At 38.5% G+C, this 21,902-nt stretch overlaps 1 protein-coding gene across 8 annotated transcripts in view; it reads left to right on the top strand.

Moving 5' to 3' along the window:
- The window catches only part of RALYL (RALY RNA binding protein like), a 782,895-nt gene that overhangs the window by 584,179 nt on the left and 176,814 nt on the right, over nt 1-21,902 (top strand). The window lies entirely within an intron of this gene.

Raw genomic sequence — 21,902 nt, 5'->3', positions numbered from 1 at the left:
AGGCTCCTCTGTCCATGGGATTCTCCAGGCACAAATACTGGAGTGGGTTGAACATTAAGTAAGCATAAAACATTCACCCAGTTGAACCTAGCCAAGGAAACACACACACAGAAACATACCCTCAAACACCCACAGCTAAATGCAACAGTCACCTTAGTCCTTCCATACCTGCTGCTCCAGAGCTCCCCTGCGATTTCAGATCACCCCCTCTTCCACCAATTCACCTTGACTTACAGGTTACAACCCTCCACAACCAAGTGTCAGGTTTTTTTTTCAAGATAAATTGCTGTATTTATTGCAATGCTTATGTGTTTCTCAACAGCTTAGCATGAGTAAAACTGCTACTGTGTTTATTAGGATCCTTTTTTTTAATGTAGCACTGATGGAGTGTTTGAGTGCTGTACACGGACCCACTTTTCCCCATACGCTCTGTTGTTTTCATTGTGCTATGGGGCAGAGCGCAGTGTTTCGAGGCACACGTGGTCACAGAAGTGACTCTCCCGGGTAAGTTGATGTCACGAGGTTACTCGCTTCTGGTCAATAATGCAAAGAAAACGTGGCTTCTCTATTTTCCTGCAACTGCTCAGTTTTCTGCATGAGGCTCCCACTTGATCGGTAGCACATAGAATTTTACACTCACGAGGTGTATCTTATTTAGGCAAGTTATATCAGTCTGGAAACTGACCTTCAGAATCCCACACAGAAACTGGCTAAAAATCCCATAATTTTGTCTTCTCCTTCAATCCAATCACTGCATTTTTGATGTCTCGATCACATTGCATACCTCCTACTTCTATCCCTGACTCCTTCTTCCTAGACCCCTTGCAGTTAAAAGTGTTCGATTTCCATTTCTATAGTTTTTGGCTTGGACTTCTCTTAAATGTTATGTTTCTTCCTGAGGCAACTAGCCTCATGGTTCAGGCAGATCAGTGGAAGCGCTAACTTCTCTAGGCTATGGAAGAACCTAAGGTTGGGCCTATAGGCTGTCTCTTGGTATTTACTAAGGAAGAGTAAAGGAATAGAAATTCTTTTATCTCTCAACAAAGCTTGGCTTTCAAGATTGTTTTCTACTTTCAGAATCAAAAAAGCCCCCTCTGGATATCAACATTTAAAAGTTTTTCTAAAAAAAAAAAACAAACTTTTTTTTTTTTCTCTCTTTTCATCCTGTGATAACAATTTGAATTCAAGGCAGTAGACCCTTACCACTTCCCACAGGATGGGGGACAGTCACCCCCCAAAAAATATGATATAACAATAATAATGAGAATTTTTTTCAACAAATACTAGCTTTGTCACAAATATATAACCTATTTAGATTGACATAGGCATAATATTTTTTATCAGAAAGGAAAAGCTATTTAAAAACACATAGACTCTAATCATGCTTTAAGTCCTTTGAAAAAACTCATACTTTTTAAAATTCTCAGACAATTTGGCAAAGAGTAAGTTTCTACTTCAGAAAGAGCATGGCAGTTTCTTCGTCAGAACATAGCTAAGGCAGAGTATATAATGAAGAGACAATCAAGGGATCAGTCTTGGTCCACAAATTGGAGTCTTGTGGCCTTTTAATTTTATTGGACTATGCCACCAAACACAACTCTTGGAAGGCATTCTTTCTCATATAATTGTAGGGAGAAAAATAAATTATATTTATAACCTGATAAGAAGTTGCGTTAAAATGGCCTAGTACTCCCCAAGCTAGCTCAATAAGAAACTAGCTTCATGCATAAAATTGAAGGAATACGAGAAATCTGGCAATTTACCTGAATGTTATACATTGAAAAATAATTGTTGTTCGGCCACTAAGTTGTGTCCAAACCTTTGCAACCCCATAGACTGCAGCCTGCCAGACTTCCCTGTCCTTCATTATCTCCCGGATTTTCTTCAAACTCCTGTCTGTTGAGTTGGTGATGCCACCCCCTTCTCCTCCTGCCTTCAATCCTTTCCAGGATCAGGGTCTTTTCCAATGAGTCTACTCTTCCAATCAGGTGGCCAGAGGATTGGAGTTTCAGCTTCAGCATCAGTCCTTCCAGTGAATATTCAGGACTGACTTCCTTTAGGATCAACTGGTTTGTTCTCCTTGCAGTCCAAGGGACTCTCAAGAGTCTTCGCCAGCAACACAGTTTAAAAGCATCAGTTCTTCAGCCTCAGCCTTCTTAATGATCCAGCTCTCAGATCCATACATAACTACTGCAAAAACCATAGCCTTGACTATACGGACCTTTGTTGGCAAAGTAATGTCTCTGCTTTTAATATGCTGTCTAGGTTTGTCATAGTTATACTTCCAAGGAGCAAGTCTTTTAATTTCATGGCTGCAGTCACCATCTGCAATGATTTTGGAGCCCAAGAAAACAAAATCTGTCACTGTTTCTACTTTTTACCCTTCTATTTGCCATGAAGTGATGGGACCAGATGCCATAATCTTAGTTTTTTGAATGTTGAGTTTTAAGCCAGCGTTTTCACTCTTCTCTTTTACCTTCATAAAATCGATGCTTTAGTTCTTCTTTGCTCTCGAGCTTTAGAGTGGCATCATCTGCATATCTGAGGTTGTTGATATTTCTCCAGAAATCTTGATTCCAACAGGTGACAATATACAACATTGACATACTCCTTTCCCAATTTTGTTTTTTTTTTTAAAATTTATTCCACATATTTTTTTTCCATTTATTTTTATTAGTTGGAGGCTAATTACTTTACATCATTACAGTAGTTTTTGTCATACATTGAAATGAATTAGCCATGGATTTACACGTATTCCCCATCCCGGTCCCCCCTCCCACCTCCCTCTCCTCCCGATCCCTCTGGGTCTTCCCAGTGCACCAGGCCCGAGCACTTGTCTCATGCACCCAACCTGGGCTGGTGATCTGTTTCACCCTAGATAATATACATGTTTCAATGCTGTTCTCTTGAAACATCCCACCCTCGCCTTCTCCCAGAGTCCACAAGTCAGTTCTATACATCTGAGTCTCTTTTTCTGTTTTGCATATAGGGTTATCATTACCATCTTTCTAAAGTCCATATATATGTGTTAGTATACTGTAATGGTCTTTATCTTTCTGGCTTACTTCGCTCTGTATAATGGGCTCCAGTTTCATCCATCTCATTAGAACTGATTCAAATGAATTCTTTTTAATGGCTGTGTAATATTCCATGGTGTATATGTACCACAGCTTCCTCATCCATTCGTCTGCTGATGGGCATCTGGGTTGCTTCCATGTCCTGGCTATTATAAACAGTGCTGAGATGAACATTGGGGTGCACGTGTCTCTTTCAGATCTGGTTTCCTTGGTGTGTATGCCGAGAAGTGGGATTGCTGGGTCATATGGCAGTTCTATTTCCAGCTTTTTAAGAAATCTCCACACTGTTTTCCATAGTGGCTGTACTAATGTGCATTCCCACCAACAGTGTAAGAGGGTTCCCTTTTCTCCACACCCTCTCCAGCATTTATTGCTTGTAGACTTTTGGATAGCAGCCATCCTGACTGGCGTATAATGGTATCTCATTGTGGTTTTGATTTGCATTTCTCTGATAATGAGTGATGTTGAGCATCTTTTCATGTGTTTGTTAGCCATCTGTATGTCTTCCTTGGAGAAATGTCTGTTGAGTTCTTTGGCCCATTTTTTGATTGGGTCATTTATTTTTCTGGAGTTGAGCTGGAGGAGTTGCTTGTATATTTTTGAGATTAATCCTTTGTCTGTTGCTTCGTTTGCTATTGTTTTCTCCCAATCTGAGGGCTGTCTTTTCATCTTGCTTATAGTTTCCTTTGTTGTGCAAAAGCATTTAAGTTTCATTAGGTCCCATTTGTTTATTTTTGCTTTTATTTCTAAAATTCTGGGATGTGGGTCATAGAGGATCCTGCTGTGATTTATGTCGAAAAGTGTTTTGCCTATGTTCTCCTCTAGGAGTTTTTTAGTTTCTGGTCTTACATTTAGATCTTTAATCCATTTTGAGTTTATCTTTGTGTATGGTGTTAGAAAGTGTTCTAGTTTCATTCTTTTACAGGTGGTTGACCAGTTTTCCCAGCACCACTTGTTAAAGAGGTTATCTTTTTTCCATTGTATATCCTTGCCTCCTTTGTCGAAGATAAGGTGACCATAGGTTCGTGGATTTATCTCTGGGCTTTCTATTCTGTTCCATTGATCTATATTTATGTCTTTGTGCCAGTACCATACTGTCTTGATGACTGTGGCTTTGTAGTATAGTCTGAAGTCAGGCAGATTGATTCCTCCAGTTCCATTCTTCTTTCTCAGGATTAATTTGGCTATTTGAGGTTTTTTGTATTTCCATACAAATTGTGAAATTATTTGTTCTAGTTCTGTGAAAAATACTGTTGGTAGCTTGATAGGGATTGCATTGAATCTATAGATTGCTTTGGGTAGTATAGCCATTTTGACAATACTGATTCTTCCAATCCATGAACACGGTATATTTCTCCATCTGTTTGTGTCCTCTTTGATTTCTTTCATCAGTGTTTTATAGTTTTCTATGTATAGGTCTTTTGTTTCTTTGGGTAGATATACTCCTAAGTATTTTATTCTTTTTGTTGCAATGGTGAATGGTATCGTTTCCTTAATTTCTCTTTCTGTTTTCTCATTGTTAGTGTATAGCAATGCAAGAGATTTCTGTGTGTTAATTTTATATCCTGCAACTTTACTGTATTCATTGATTAGCTCTAGTAATTTTCTGGTAGAGTCTTTAGGGTTTTCTATGTAGAGGATCATGTCATCTGCAAACAGAGAGAGTTTCACTTCTTCTTTTCCTATCTGGATTCCTTTTACTTCTTTTTCTGCCCTGATTGCTGTGGCCAACACTTCCAAAACTATGTTGAATAGTAGTGGTGAGAGTGGGCACCCTTGTCTTGTTCCTGATTTCAGGGGAAATGCTTTCAATTTTTCACCATTGAGGGTGATGCTTGCTGTGGGTTTGTCATATATAGCTTTTATTATGTTGAGGTATGTTCCTTCTATTCCTGCTTTCTGGAGAGTTTTAATCATAAATGGATGTTGAATTTTGTCAAAGGCTTTTTCTGCATCTATTGATATAATCATATGGTTTTTATCTTTCAATTTGTTAATGTGGTGTATTACATTGATTGACTTGTGGATATTAAAGAATCCTTGCATTCCTGGGATAAAGCCCACTTGGTCATGATGTATGATTTTTTTAATATGTTGTTGGATTCTGTTTGCTAGAATTTTGTTAAGGATTTTTGCATCTATGTTCATCAGTGATATTGGCCTGTAGTTTTCTTTTTTTGTGGCATCTTTGTCTGGTTTTGGAATTAGGGTGATGGTGGCCTCATAGAATGAGTTTGGAAGTTTACCTTCTTCTGCAATTTTCTGGAAGAGTTTGAGTAAGATAGGTGTTAGCTCTTTAAATTTTTGGTAGAATTCAGCTGTGAAGCCATCTGGTCCTGGGCTTTTGTTTGCTGGAAGTTTTCTGATTACAGTTTCAATTTCCTTACTTGTGATCGTTTTGTTAAGATCTTCTATTTCTTCCTGGTTCAGTTTTGGAAAGTTATACTTCTCTAAGAACTTGTCCATTTCTTCCAAGTTGTCCATTTTATTGGCATAGAGCTGCTGGTAGTAGTCTCTTATGATCTTTTGTATTTCAGTGTTGTCTGTTGTGATCTCTCCATTTTCATTTCTAATTTTGTTAATTTGGTTCTTCTCCCTTTGTTTCTTAATGAGTCTTGCTAATGGTTTGTCAATTTTGTTTATTTTTTCAAAAAACTAGCTTTTAGCTTTGTTAATTTTTGCTATGATCTCTTTAGTTTCTTTTGCATTTATTTCTGCCCTAATTTTTAGGATTTCTTTCCTTCTACTAACCCTGGGGTTCTTCATTTCTTCCTCCTCTAGTTGCTTTAGGTGTAGAGTTAGGTTATTTATTTGACTTTTTTCTTGTTTCTTGAGGTAGGCCTGTAATGCTATGAATCTTCCCCTTAGCACTGCTTTTACAGTGTCCCATAGGTTTTGGGTTGTTGTGTTTTCATTTTCATTCATTTCTATGCATATTTTGATTTCTTTTTTGATTTCTTCTATGATTTGTTGGTTATTCAGAAGCGTGTTGTTTAGCCTCCATATGTTTGAATTTTTAATAATTTTTTTCCTGTAATTCCTTTCCCAATTTTGAACCAGTCCATTTTTAAATGTCTACTTCTGTTGCTTCTTAACCGGCATACAGATCACTCAGGAGACAGGTAAGGTGGTCTGGTACTCCCATCTCTTTAAGAATTTTTCAGTTTGCTGTGATCCACACAGCCAAAGGCTTTGTAATACAGTCCTTCAAAATAGTCAATGAGATTTACTTAAAAACCAAATAATGGGCTGCAATTTAATGATGTCGTTTAGGGGCTCAGTTGTGTCTGATTCTTTTGAGACCCCGTGAACTGTGGTCCACCAGGCACACGGGATTTTTTCCAGGCAAGAATACTGGAGGGGGTTGCATTTCCTCCTCCAGGGGATCTTCCCGACCCAGGGATCGAACCCACACGTCTCAGGTACTCCCAGTGTAATGTTAAATATTTAAGGAAGTTAAATTTATTTAAATAAGCTCATTTTTGCTTATTTAAGTTAACTTTTAATTTATTAAGTTACACATTCAAGTCTTAATTTTCTTAAGATTTAGGTTCATTAGTCTTACATAACTAAGTTATACTTACACTTTTGGTAATTGTATTAAAATAAAAATAAGTGCTTATTCTTAATATAGTCTTTGAAATTTAAGTTAATTCTTTTCTAAGAAATTGAATTTCTCTATAAAACTAATCCAATTTACAAACAATTATAATGTCTTAAACATTCATGAAACTAAATATAATAACTTTAGTACATCTGGTTCTTTCAATATTTTAAATGCCTAAAAGGGAAGATATAAATATAGTAGATGTTTTATATTATTAAGCTATAATTATTATTTTAAGTAACTTAAGTAACAAAATTTAACAGATTGCACTAAATATTTAAAAAGTTAACAGAAAAATCGTAATAATGACTTAATTTAATTTGTCTTTTCTCTACTTATTTTTCCATCTTTTTAGAGTTTAAGGATACTTAGGGAGGAGAATAGAGTTTCCATTGTACTCAGAATCCAAGATCATAATATATATATATATGTATCTCTTTATCATGTATTTGAGCCCAAAGGAACATATTGGACCCTATATATTCTCTCAGATTCTAAGCAAGATACAGGTAAATGCCTTGAAATTTTTCTTAGAGTTAATTCCATGTGCTTGGTCACAAATAAAAGACAAGTCCACATATTTCAGCTGAGAATTTGTTTTGTAACTTAGTGAATCACTTTTATTTTCCAGTTTATCATGATCTCTTGAATCTGTTGTTAGCTCATTGGATGGGGAAGTATAATTTTGTAACCCACTAAGGTGGCAGGTAGCTTATAGCACTTGCTGAAGGAATTATCTAATCTTCTCACTGCTTGAAAGGATTCTGAATTCTTTTCATATTTTTGTCCTCTAACTCTTGGCCATAATTCAACAGAAAGTTGAATAGAAAGCTCAACTGTATCTTTGCAGGTAGAAATAGTAGATCTGGAGTGGAATGTTAAGCATAGTTTACCCAAATGTCAAATAAAATATGCACCTTTTAGTCATCGCAGTACAAGCTTGAAGAGTATGTGGATAATATGGATGGAAGATGAGTAAGATAGGAGAGAAGCAGCTCAAATGAAAAATGATAAGATCTACCTCTAGCCTGACTCTCGTATTTAATCTTTGAAAATCACTAAGAAAAAGATGACTTATTATAATTCTGCCTCAAGTTTCTATACCTGAAACTCTTTCAGTGACATAAAAAACAAAGGAAGTGGTACATTGTCTGGAAGGTTTTTGAAGCCAATAGCTACTGTGGAAAAAAAAATATATATATAGCTTGTAGTAAAGCATCGCTTCCTTGTGTTAGCATTCTACATGAATGGATCACTTCAAATACACTGACTTTGCATCCTGACTTCAAACTATGCAGTGTTTTGTCCTTTGATCAGAATCTGGAGTCTGCAGACTGGTTGAATGAAAATGTTTAATAATTCTTTATGCGTGTATGCATGCTCAGTTGTGTTCAACTCTGTGCGACCTCATGGACTGTAGCCCGCCAGGCTCCTCTGTCCATGGGATTCTCCAGGCAAGAAGACTGGAGTGGGTTGCCATTCCCTTCTCCAGGGGATCTTCCTGAGCCAGGGATTGAACACAGGTCTCCTGCATTGCAGGCAGATCTTTACTGTCTGAGCCACCAGGGAAACCCTAATATTTGTTTAATAATCTAGAACTGTGTAATCATACCAAAGTTTCCCAAATACCATTATGAAAACAAGCCATTGCTCTTTAACCTATTGATTATATTTTGATGTAGGTTTTGATACAATACAAAGAATCAATGAGCAGGCATTTTCTGCCATTTTCTCTTATGCCTTTTATGTCCTTTGTCTCCTTACTATTTTCTTTGGCAATCTTCACTTGCCCTAACATCTGTTCTCTGCAATTAACTTGATCATTTCTGTTTTGGATACTTTCTGAAGAGAGAATTCTCCGCAACGGCAGTGGCATTGTTCTGAGAATGGAACTGAATGATAAGTTAACCTCTCCACTGTCCAATAACTAGTTAACTGAGGTAGTGAAGTTGAAAAAAAATCATATGCCAAATGTTCAAAGAAATACAAAGTCTAGATATGAGAATCCTTCTGTGATACATAATGGGAGTTGTAAGAAAATAAATACTACTAACTTTTTGCAGTGTTTCTTACCCCAACCACTAACATTGTTTATGGCCTTTTTATAATTTATCATCCACATCATTTTAATAATGTGTTAACTGATTTCACTGGCTGATGCATTTGCTCCTAACACTTTTCTACAGACTTGTGGTCATATCACTTTGTCTGGAGCACAACTTCTAATTATCCTTCTTTTGAGTCCTGTGTCCATTTATCTTACAAACCATTTTTAAACACTTATTATGTGCTGAGAAACTGTTAGGCACTGTTTTTTAGGGAAAGTCACCAATAAATATATGTTCTATATACTCTGAAAGGCGTATACCTGAACTGCATGGAGAAAGGAACTTTACCAAAGAGTCAAGAAAAAAATTGCCCTGGAGAAATGATAGTTGATCTGAATTTCAAACCAATCAAGCAAAAGTTCACAGGGTATAAACTGGTAAGAGAAAAGATATAGCATCTTTGGGCATCTACAATGTAGTACATAAAAAGCTTTTTATCCCACATGATCAAGACTAGTTGCTCATTAAAGAGTTAAAAGAATCATTTAAGAAATGATGCACTAATACTATATTAGTTAGATGGGTATTAGGCACTGTAGCAAAATGCAGGGCTTTTAACAAGATGGAAATCCACTTCACACATTAATGTCTGAACACAGTCTACCTATGACTGATGATGGTACACAGACTTTTTCTATCTTGTTATGATTTTACACTGGAAATATTGTCTTTCTGCTCTTGGTTGAAGATGGTCAACTGGCCATTCCAGCCAGTCCTACCCCCTTCTCCTCTTGCCCTCAGTCTTTACCATCATCGGGGTCTTTTTCCAATGAGCCGGCTGTCCCGACTTACCTGCTCCCAAGTTCCCCTTTTCTTTGAAGGTAGCTCCAGGAAGATCAGAGAAGCTGAGTGTTTAGGTAGACATCCAATGACAAAGCTATCAGTAGTCCTTTCATATTAAAATCATTACATTTTATAAGTGAGTTTCTTGAAATCTTTAGAAGTGTACTCAAGTTGGGTACCACTCTCTCCTTTCTCAATGTGAAGAAGAAAGGAAAAGATGGTTCATAAGTACTGCACATTCCCTCTAGGCAACTCTACTCATCCCAACTGCTCCTCTTTTATTAAATAAAGTGCAGAAAGATAAGAAGGAAAGAGGACTGATGGATAACACCACCCAACAGGCATCATTGTACAACCCACATATAAAATGGCAGAGTAGAAGGACATGCTCATATTCTCCTGTGAGAACACCAAAATCATAACTAGCTGCTGAACAACCATCAACAGGAGAATGTTGGACCCCACCAAAAAAAAGATACCCTGCATCCAAGGGCAAAGGAGAAGCCCCAACAAGATGATAGGAGGAACACAATCACACTTTACATCAAGTCTCAGATCTGCCAGCGGCAATCAGAGGGCTCAAACAAAACCACAAGAGACTGAGCCAGACTGTCTTGAGTGTTTGAGTGTCTTCTGCAGAGGCACGGGTCCCAGTGGCCTTCCACAGGGACCTGGGGGGTAGAACGTGTGGCATAGGTCCTCTTGGAGGAGGCGCCATTATCCCCACTACAGAGCCGCAGAGCAGGCGACCCCCAAACTGGAGAACAATTATATCAAAGAAGTTCTTGCACTGTTGCAAAAGTTCTAGGGCCCACAAAGATTTCCCAACCTGGAGATCCAGCAAAAGCACTGAGAACCCCCAGGAAAACAGACTCTTGGAGGGCACAACTAAACCTTGTGCACCAGGACCCAGAGGAAGTAGTGGTGGCCCCACGAGAGCCTGAGCCAGATTTGCCTGTGAGTGTCCGGGAGTCTTTGGCGGAGGTGTGGGTTGACAGTGCCCTGCTGAGGGTCAGAGGCACTAACTACAACAGTCCTGGGAGCCAAAGCATGCTGGCATCAGTGCTTTTGAAGGAGGTCACCATGAATACCATTACAGCTACCATAGTTTGGCCTCAGGCCATACTACAGGTAGGAAACACAGCCCCACCCATCAGAAGAAAATTATATTAAAGAGTTACTGAGCATGGCCCTGTGGTGTTGGAGAAGACTCTTGAGAATCCCTTGGACTGCAAGGAGATCACACCAGTCCATCCTAAAGGAAATAAGTCCTGAATATTCATTGGAAGGACTGATTCTGAAGCTGAAACTCCAATATTTTGGCCACCTGATGTGAAGAACTGACTCACTGGAAAAGACCCTGATTCTGGGAAAGATTGAGGGCAGAAGGAGAAGGGGACAACAGAGAATGAAATGGTTGGGTGGCATCACCAACTCAATGGACATGAGTTTGAGCAAGCTCCGGGAGTTGGTGATAGACTGGGAAGCCTGGCATGCTGCAGTCCATAGGGTCTCAAAGAGTCAGATACAACTGAACAATTGAAACAGATCACCAGCCCAGGCTGGATGCATGAGACAAGTGCTCGGGGCTGGTGCACTGGGAAGACCCAGAGGAATCGGGTGGAGAGGGAGGTGAGGGGGGGGGATCGGGATGGGGAATACATGTAAATCCATGGTTGATTCAAGTCAATGTGCGACAAAAACCACTACAATATTGTAAAGTAATTAGCTTCCAACTAACAAAAAAAAAAAAAAGCAAAAAACAAAACAAAACAACTGAACTGAACTGAACTGACTATGGCCCTATCTACCAGTGCAAGACGCAATTTTACCCACTCCCACCAGGAAGCTTATCCCCATCCATCAGAGGGCAGACAGAATGAAAACTACAATCACAGAAAATTAATCAAACTGATCACATGGATCACAAAATTGTCTAACTCAATGAAACTATGAGCCGTGCAGTGTGAGGTCACCCAAGATGGATGGGTCATGGAGGAGAGTTCCAACAAAACGTGGTCACTGGAGAAGGGAATGGCAACCCACTTCAGCATTCTTGCCGTGAGAACTCCATGAACATATGAAAAGGCAAAAAGTTATGACACTGAAAGATGAACCCCCCAGGTCGGTAGGTGCCCAATATGCTGCTGGAGATGAGTGGAGAAACAACTCCAGAAAGAAGGAAGGGCTGGAGCCCAAGCAAAACAACGCCCAGGTGTGGATGTGACGGGTGATGGAAGTAAAGTCCGATGCTGTAAAGACCAATACTGCATAGGAACCTGGAATGTTAGGTCCATGAATGAGGGCAAATTGGAAGTGGTCAAATAGGAGATGGCAAGCGTGAACAATGATGTTTTAGGAATCAGTAAGCTCAAATGGACTGGAATGGGTGAATTTAACTCAGATGGCCATTATATCTACTACTGTGGGCAAGAATCCTTTAGAAGAAATGGAGTAGCCATCATAGTCAACAAAATAGTCCAAAATACAATACTTGGATGCAGTCTCAAAAATGACAGAATGATCTCTGTTCGTTTCCAAGTCAAACCATTCAATATCATGGTAATCCAAGTCTATGCCCTGACCAGTAATGCTGAAGAAGCTGAAGTTCAATGGTTCTATACCTACGAGACCTTCTAGAACTAACACCCAAAAAAGATGTCCTTTTCATTATAGGGGACTGGAATGCAAAAGTAAGAAGTCAAGAAATGCCTGGAGTAACAGGCAAATTTGGCCTTGGAGTACAGAATGAAGCAGGACAAAGGCTAATAGAGTTCTGCCAACAGAATGCACTGGTCATAGCAAACACCCTCTTCCAACAACACAAGAAAAGACTCTACACATGGACATCACCAGGTGGTCGACACTGAAATCAGATTGATTATATTCTTTGCAGCCAAAGGTGGAGAAGCTCTATACAGTCAGCAAATACAAGATTGGGAGCTGACTGTGGGTCATCATGGACTCCTTATTGCCAAATTCAGACTTAAACTGAAGACAGTAGGGGTAACTACTAGGCCATTCAGGTATGACCTAAATTCAATCCCTTATGATTATACAGTGGAAGTGAGAAATAGATACATTTGATTAGATCTTATAGACAGAGTGCCTGAAGAACTAAGGACAGAGGTATGTGACACTGTACTGGAGGCTGTGGTCAAAATGATCCCCAAGAAAAAGAAATGGAAAAAAGGCAAAATGGTTGTCTGAGGAGGCCTTACAAACAACTGAGAAAAATAGAAGCAAAAGGCAAAGGAGAAAAGGTAAGATATACCTATCTGAATTCAGAGTTACAAAGAATAGCAAGGAGAGTGAGAAAGCCTTTCTAAGTGACCAATACAAAGAAATAAAGGAAAACAGTAGAATGGGAAATATTAGAGATCTCTTCAAGAAAATTAGAGATACCAAGGGAACATTTCATGCAAAGATGCACTCAGTAAAGGACAGAAATGGTATGGATCTAACAGAGGCAGAAGATATTAAGAAGGGGTGGCAAGAATACACAGAGAACTGTACAAAGAAAATCTTCATGACCCAGATAACCATGATGATGTGATCACTCACCTAGAGCCAGACATCCTGCAATGCGAAGTCAAGTGGGCCTTAGGAAGCATCACTACAACCAAAGCTAGTCAAGGTGATGGAATTCCAGCTGAGCTATTTCAGATCCTAAGAGATGATGCTGTAAAAGTGCTGCACTCAACATGGCAGCAAATTTGGAAAACTCAGCAGTGGCCACAGGACTGGAAAAGGTCAGTTCTCAATTCACTCCCAAAGAGGGGCAAGGCCAAAGAATGTTCAAATTACCACATAACTGTGCTCATTTCATATACTAACAAAGTAATGCTCAAAATTCTAGAAGTCAGACGTCAACAGTATGTGAACTGAGAATTTCGAGATGTTCAAGCTGGATTTAGAAAAGGCAAAGGAACCAGAGTTCAAATTGCCAGCATCTGTTGGATCATAGAAAAAGCAAGAAAATTCCAGAAAAACATCTACTTCTGCTTCATTCATTATGCTAAAGCTTTTGTGTGTATCACAACAAACTATGGGAAATTCTTCAAGAGATGAGAATACCAGACCACCTTACCTGCCTCCTGAGAAACCTGTACGCAGGTCAAGAAGCAACAGTTAGAAAGAGACATGGAACAACAGACTGGTTCCAATTTGAGAAAGGAGTACATCAAGGCTGTATATTGGCACCCTACTTATTTAACTTATATGCCGAGTACATCATGAGAAGTGCTGGGCTGAACGAAGCACTAGCTGGAATCAGGATTCCCAGGAAAAATATCAATAACCTCAGATATGCAGATGACACCATCCTTATGGCATAAAGTAAAGAGGAACTAAAGAGTCTCTTGATGAAGTTGAAAGAGAAGAGTGAAAAGGCTGGCTTAAAGCTCAACACTCAGAAAATGCAGATCATGGCATCTGGCCCCATCACTTCATGGCAAATAGATGGGGAAACAATGGAAACAGTGACAGACTTTATTTTCTTGGGCTACTAAATCACTGCAGATGGTAACTGTAGCCATGAAATTAAAAGACACTTGCTCCTTGGAAGTGTAGCTATGACTAACCTACACAGTGTATTAAAAATAAGAGATATTACTTTGCCAACAAAGTTCTGCCTAGTCAAAGCTGTGGTTTTTCCAGTAGTCACATATGGATGTGAGAGTTGGACCATAAAGAAAGCTGAGTGCCAAAGAATTGATGCTTTTGATCTGTGGTGTTGCAGAAGACTCTTGAGAGTCCCTTGGACTGCAGGAAGATCAATCCAGTCCATCCTAAAGGAAATCAATCCTGAATTTCATTAGAAGAACTGATGCTGAAACTGAAACTCCAATCCTTTCGCCACCTGATGTGAAGAGCTGACTCATTGGAAAAGAGCCTGATGCTGGGAAAGATTGAGGGCAGGAGGAGAGGGGACGACAGAGGATGAGATGGTTGGATGGCATCACTGACTGAAAAGACATGAATTTGAGCGAGCTCTGGGAGTTGGTGATGGACAGGGAGGCCTGGAGTGCTGCAGTCTTTGGGGTTGCAAGGAGTTGGACATGACTGAGTGACTGAAGAACAACAATAGGCATGGGAAGTAGATGATAATAAGATGAAGAATAAGAATTGAATTAAAAATCACCACCACAGCAGCTAACGATTGAGTGCCATATAATGATATGCCAACCTCTCTCTAAGAGTTTTTCATATACTCTTTCACATAATTACTCCCCTAAGCATTTTGAGGTAGTACTATTTTTTTTTTTGAGGCATCAGGTTAGATAATTTTCTCACTTCCAGTCTAGTAAATATCAAAACTAGAATTTGATCCCACGCAGTCTTGCTCCTGAGCCTGGTGCTATGATCAGCTACAAATATATTGATACTTAGGCACATGGGACCTCGAGGTTCAAGTGTCAAGTTAACAGGGAGAGTGCATATGTGCAATCTAGAGGAGCTATTGAAACATGGGGAAATGTCATGTGTACACTCTAAAGCTACAAGAAAGGGGCTGAGTCAGAATAAGATTCTGGTGTGGCCAAAGAGGCAGTCATATCTCCTACAGACAGATGCTATGTTCCCTAAAGCAAGTAACAGGTTTTTGAAGGGATATTAAAAATCATTGCTGACCCCGTATCAGTCTTTTCTGTCACAGCTGCCCGCATGAGCAACATGCTGTCAACAGAATAACCTTCTTAAGGCTTCAAGGACGGCGATATATAGCAGGTACTTTAAATCTCAATGACTGTTGAGGCTTCTTCTGTACTGTTTCAATATGCCCACACACCTAACAAATGCTGTGACCAGGAATAGAGTGGACTTTATTTCCGTCTTGCAAAGGCAAATTGAAACGTTTAAAGATTTTCTAGTTAAAACTGGTGAACTGTTGCTTTTGCTGAATTTATAGGTTTTTCAACGTGGTTGACTTTGTATGTGTGTGAGTGCTGTGTCTTTATAAAGCTGCCTCTTTAAGAAATAGGAGATTACCTATCTTATGTTGCTTTACAATATTCAAATGCACATATTTTACATACTAATGCAAACTTAATAAGAGAATTATACAGCCACAGTAGAAATCCAAGATGTTACTTATATAATGTTGTCACTCAATCTGTAATCCACTTAATGTAATCATTATTGCAAATGTTTTATGACTTGACCGCTGTTAAAAGAAAGGTAAAATGTGGCGTATTGTAAGAAAAAATCAACCTTTTACTGGGTGGCCTTAACACTTGTGCGTGTGTGTGTGCGTGCGTGTGTGTGCGTGTGTGTGTGTGTGCGCGTGTGTGTGCGTGTGCATGTGTGTGCGTGCGTGCATGTGTGCGTGCGTGTGTGTGTGCGTGTGTGTGTGGATGTGCTCAGTGGCTCGGTTACGTCTGACTCTGTGACCCAATGGGCTGTAGCCCTCCAGGCTCGTCTATCCGTGGGATTCTCCAGGCGAGAATACTGCGGTAGGTTGCCATTTCCTCCTCCAGGGCGTCTTCCCAGCCCAGGGATAGAACTGGCATCTCCTGCGTCTCCTGCATTGGTGGGAATCAGATTCCTTTACCACTGAGCCACCCAGGAAGTCCCGTTGACACTTAACAGTAACTATAAGTTAAAAGTACAGAAGTCGGAGTTTTAAATCATGTGATTAACCCGAGTATCTCCAAAAAGATTTATAGAAACATTGTTCTAATTTATTGCCACCAACAAACAAAGGTAGCCTACAGCTTTTTGAACTTTGATGTTAGTAATATACCCATAAAGTATAAGGGACATACATTATCTATCCCAACATACCATGGATTTTATTACCCATATGGTATCTACAACCTTCTCCCAACCAAAAACATAGCAGGAATATTGAAATATGAAGTGATAAAATGTTTCAGACATTTTAGATGCCTAATTTCTAAGTAACCAAGAAAAGAAACAGTAAAGCAAAAAAGAGAGGTAAATAAAAAGTATGAGTGATACAAATTTATTAATAGGCAGCACTTAAGATGAAGGGAAAAGATTATGGGGATAGCATACAAAAATACCTGAATAACTTCCCTAAAATCACGGATGGCATGTAGCAGTCCCTGAGAGGTAGTTTCCTATTCTTTCCTACACATAGAAGTTTAAACATGCTAACACATTCTGGTAACAGTTACATCATCGTCACAAACCACACCTACAACTGAAAATGTTGGCTTTGCCCACATTGAACTGTCACATTTCTCAGATAAAATATTGATACGGTTTAATGTCATTTTATTTTTGTACATATTTTAGGAACCCACTCATAATGTGACTCTCTTCCCAACAATTCCCTGTTAACATAATAATTTATACAGCATCACCTGCTGATCTCGGAGCTCCCCTCTGAGGAGGGATGCAGTTGTGCATAATTAATTATATTCACATTTTAATATTCATATTGCTGGTCATGATTTATTATCCAAGATTTATATGCAGGGCAAAGGCATAATAAAAGACACACTTTTAAAAAGCTGTTCTACTTTTTGTTAGCAGAACTAATTGATTTGTAGATGAGCACATTTTCCTTTATTTAATGGAAGCACATTTTGATTACACTGTGAATAAAATCATGATTACTTTTCCCTTTTAAAAATATGCACAAATTATTTTTCTCATTTATCAGTTCTTACTTGATTTAGGGATAACAACCACGAACTCACCCATTCTTATTTGAAATTTTCTGTGATACAATATCTTGTCCCCCTCTTAAATTTAGCAGTAAAAACATATATGTTGATTCACTAACAAGGAAAATTTAAAATAAGGAGAAAAATTACTTCTGAGAAGTAGAACTCCACATCTTCTATGTACAGGTGTGGAGCTAATTTGTTGTTACTGAATATTAGTACCCTACTTATTTAATTTATATGCAGAGTATATCATGAGAAACACTGGGCTTGATGAAGCACAAGCTGGAATCAAGTTGACGGGAATAATATCAATAACCTCAGATATGCAGATGACACCATCCTTATGGCAGAAAGCAAAGAAGAACTGAAGAGCCTCTTGATGAAAGTGAAAGAGGAGAGTGAAAAAGTTGGCTTAAAGTTCAACATTCAGAAAACTAAGATCATGGCATCTGGTCCCATCACCTCATGGGAAATAGATGGGGAGACATTGGAAAGAGTGAGAGACTTTATTTCTTGGGGCTCCAAAATCACTGCAGATGGTGATTGCAGCCATGAAATTAAAAGATGCTTACTCCTTGGAATAAAAGTTATGACCAACCTAGAGAGCATATTAAAAGCAGAGATATTACTTTGCCAGCAAAGGTCCGTCTGGTCAAAGCTATGGTTTTTCCAGTGGTCATGTATGGATGTGAGAGTTGGACTGTGAAGAAAGCTAAGTGTCGAAGAATTGATGCTTTTGAACTGTGGTGTTGGAGAAGACTCTTGAGAGTCCCTTGGACTGCAAGGAGATCCAACCAGTCCATCCTAAAGGAGATCAATCCTGGGTGTTCATTGGAAGGACTGATGCTGAAGCTGAAACTCCAATACTTTGGCCACTGACAGAGGATGAGATGGTTGGACGGCATCACCGACTCGATGAACATGAGTTTGAATAAACTCCGGGAGTTTGTGATGGATAGGGAGGCCTGGCGTGCTGCGGTCCATGGGGTCACAAAGAGTCAGACATTACTGAGTGACTGAACTGAGCCAAACTGAGTATTAGTAGAATTTATAAGTATTTGTGATAACATGAATATTTGACTATATGCTACAAATTAAGCTCAGATCAGATCTATTATCAAATATTACTGTAGAAATAAAGGACATCAGGCTTCCCTGGGGCTTAGCAGTGAAAATCCGCCTGTCAGTGCAGGAAATGAGGGTTTGATCTCTGGGTGGGGACCATCCCCTGGAGAGGGAAATGGCAACTCACTCCAGTATTCTTGCCTGGGAAATTTCATGGATAGAGAAGCTTGGCAGTCTATATAATCTTTATCCAGTAGAAATTTCCTTAGGAGGTAGCTTCAAAAGGTAAAACTGATACTGACTTCACTGAGTAATCAATCACAGATACTGATTTATATAAAATAATGATTTTCACTATGCAGCATTTAGTTAGGGAAATACATTCAGCCTCATGCAGACAAATCCCCACTGTGCACTTTGTATATCTCGTTTATATCTGAACATGAGCTGATTAACATATAAGTCAATATTAAAACTGAATTTGGGGAATTATATTTTAACAATACAAGAGCAGTGGATTTGATTAAATAACATTTCTATTTAAAAGAAATTATGAGTGCTGAATTTGTGATCTGAATGTTAGTCAAATTAAAAAAGAGGATGGAAAGAACTTGGCTACTTCTCATGTGATAAGTGTAGTGTGGAAAATAGAAAATATATTTCTCTAGTTGAGACAAATTACACTCATAATAGGAAAAAAAGGTGCTCTGTTTCAATACTCATATTCAATTTGAAATTCAACTTAGAAGTATCAAGAAGTTAATGTCTATTTTCTTTAGCTGATGTATATATGCATATATGTATATATATTTGACTGGCAATCATTAAACTTCATAAATTACAGCCTACAGAATATTACTATACAGCAAATTAGAAAAACCCATTAATTTATCTCAGTTTATGACATGCTTTGTTCTATTAAGTATAGACTTCAAGGGAAAGGCAAAATAGAAGAAAGAATAGAGGAAAAAATCAGAGGTTAATTGCCTTAGTTTATCACAGTAGTTTTGACAGCTCTGATCCATTAAAATATGTGTAGAAAATGGATGATTGTATTCTTAGTAAAACTGTGTTTTTAGAAACTTTATTCGAATATTGGTGTTTTAATTCCATTTATAATCTGAATAAAAGCTTAAAAAATTACATTTATAGAAATGTCAGCTTTTGTATGTATCCATTGTTACATTTAAAATATTGCATGTTTTTCTTATAAGTTACCAGTGAAATAAGCACATTCACATCACCCAATTTGTAGAAAAAGAGAAATATTCACCTAAGTTGCATTTTATTTTTCTTTTCTACTTGTTTCCTCTTTTTTTTTTCAATTTATTGATAATCTTTATTTTTTTTTCCATTTATTTTTATTAGTTGGAGGCTAATTACTTTACAACATTGCAGTGGTTTTTGTCATACATTGAAATGAATTAGCCATGGATTTACATGTACTCCCCATCCCAGTCCCCCCTCCCACCTCCCTCTCCACCCCATCCCTCTGGGTCAGTGCACCAGGCCTGAGCACTTGTCTCATGCATCCAACCTGAGCTGGTGATCTGTTTCACGCTAGATATACATGTTTCGATGCTGTTCTCTTGAAACATCCCACCCTCGCCTTCTCCCACAGAGTCCACAAGTCTGTTCTATACATCTGAGTCTCTTTTTCTTTTTTTGCATATAGGGTTATCGTTACCATCTTTCTAAATTCCATATATATGTGTTAGTATACTGTAATGGTCTTTATCTTTCTGGCTTACTTCGCTCTGTATAATGGGCTCCAGTTTCACACATCTCATTAGAACTGATTCAAATGAATTCTTTTTGATGGCTGAGTAATATTCCATGGTGTATATGTACCACAGCTTCCTCATCCATTCGTCTGCTGATGGGCATCTAGGTTGCTTCCATGTCCTGGCTATTATAAACAGTGCTGCGATGAACACTGGGGTGCACATGTCTCTTTCAGATCTGGTTTCCTCAGTGTGTATGCCTAGAAGTGGTATTGCTGGGTCATATGGCAGATCTATTTCCAGCTTTTAAAGAAATCTCCACACTGTTTTCCATAGTGACTGTACTAATTTGCATTCCCACCAACAGTGTAAGAGGGTTCCCTTTTCTCCACACCCTCTCCAGCATTTATTGCTTGTAGACTTTTGGATAGCAGCCATCCTGACTGGCGTGTAATGGTACCTCATTGTGGTTTTGATTTGCATTTCTCTGATAATGAGTGATGTTGAGCATCTTTTCATGTGTTTTTTTGTCATCGTATGTCTTCCTTGGAGAAATGTCTGTTTAGTTCTTTGGCCCATTTTTTGATTGGGTCATTTATTTTTCTGGAATTGAGCTGCAGGAGTTGCTTGTATATTTTTGAGATTAATCCTTTGTCTGTTGCTTCATTTGCTATTATTTTCTCCCAATCTGAGGGCTGTCTTTTCACCTTGCTTATAGTTTCCTTTGTTGTGCAAAAGCTTTTAAGTTTCATTAGGTCCCATTTCTTTATTTTTGCTTTTGTTTCTAAAAGTCTGGGATGTGGGTCATAGAGGATCCTGCTGTGATTTATGTTATTTATGTTATGTGATTTATGATTTATGTTTTGCCTATGTTCTCCTCTAGGAGTTTTATAGTTTCTGATCTTACATTTAGATCTTTAATCCATTTTGAGTTTATTTTTGTGTATGGTGTTAGAAAGTGTTCTAGTTTCATTCTTTTACAGGTGGTTGACCAGTTTTCCCAGCACCACTTGTTAAAGAGGTTGTCTTTTTTCCATTGTATATCCTTGCCTCCTTTGCTGAAGATAAGGTGACCATAGGTTCGTGGATTTATCTCTGGGCTTTCTATTCTGTTCCATTGATCTATATTTCTGTCTTTGTGCCAGTACCATACTGTCTTGATGACTGTGGCTTTGTAGTATAGTCTGAAGTCAGGCAGGTTGATTCCTCCAGTTCCATTCTTCTTTCTCAAGGTTACTTTGGCTATTCGAGGTTTTTTGTATTTCCATACAAATTGTGAAATTATTTGTTCTAGTTCTGTGAAAAATACCTGTTGGTAGCTTGATAGGGATTGCATTGAATCTATAGATTGCTTTGGGTAGTATAGCCATTTTGACAATATTGATTCTTCCAATCCATGAACACGGTATATTTCTCCATCTGTTTGTGTCCTCTTTGATTTCTTTCATCAGTGTTTTATAGTTTTCTATGTATAGGTCTTTTGTTTCTTTGGGTAGATATACTAAGTATTTTATTCTTTTTGTTGCAATGGTGAGTGGTATCGTTTCCTTAATTTCTCTTTCTGTTTTCTCATTGTTAGTGTATAGGAATGCAAGAGATTTCTGTGTGTTAATTTTATATCCTGCAACTTTACTCTATTCATTGATTAGCTCTAGTAATTTTCTGGTAGAGTCTTTAGGGTTTTCTATGTAGAGGATCATGTCATCTGCAAACAGAGAGAGTTTCACTTCTTCTTTCCCTATCTGGATTCCTTTTACTTCTTTTTCTGCCCTGATTGCTGTGGCCAACACTTCCAAAACTATGTTGAATAGTAGTGGCACCCTTGTCTTGTTCCTGATTTCAGGGGAAATGCTTTCAATTTTTCACCATTGAGGGTGATGCTTGCTGTGGGTTTGTCATAT

The sequence above is a fragment of the Odocoileus virginianus genome, chromosome 15, assembly GCF_023699985.2.
Source record: "Odocoileus virginianus isolate 20LAN1187 ecotype Illinois chromosome 15, Ovbor_1.2, whole genome shotgun sequence".
NCBI classification, from domain to species: domain Eukaryota; kingdom Metazoa; phylum Chordata; class Mammalia; order Artiodactyla; family Cervidae; genus Odocoileus; species Odocoileus virginianus.
Note: the sequence above shows the minus strand (reverse complement) of the source record. Positions and strands in the feature narration are given on the sequence as shown.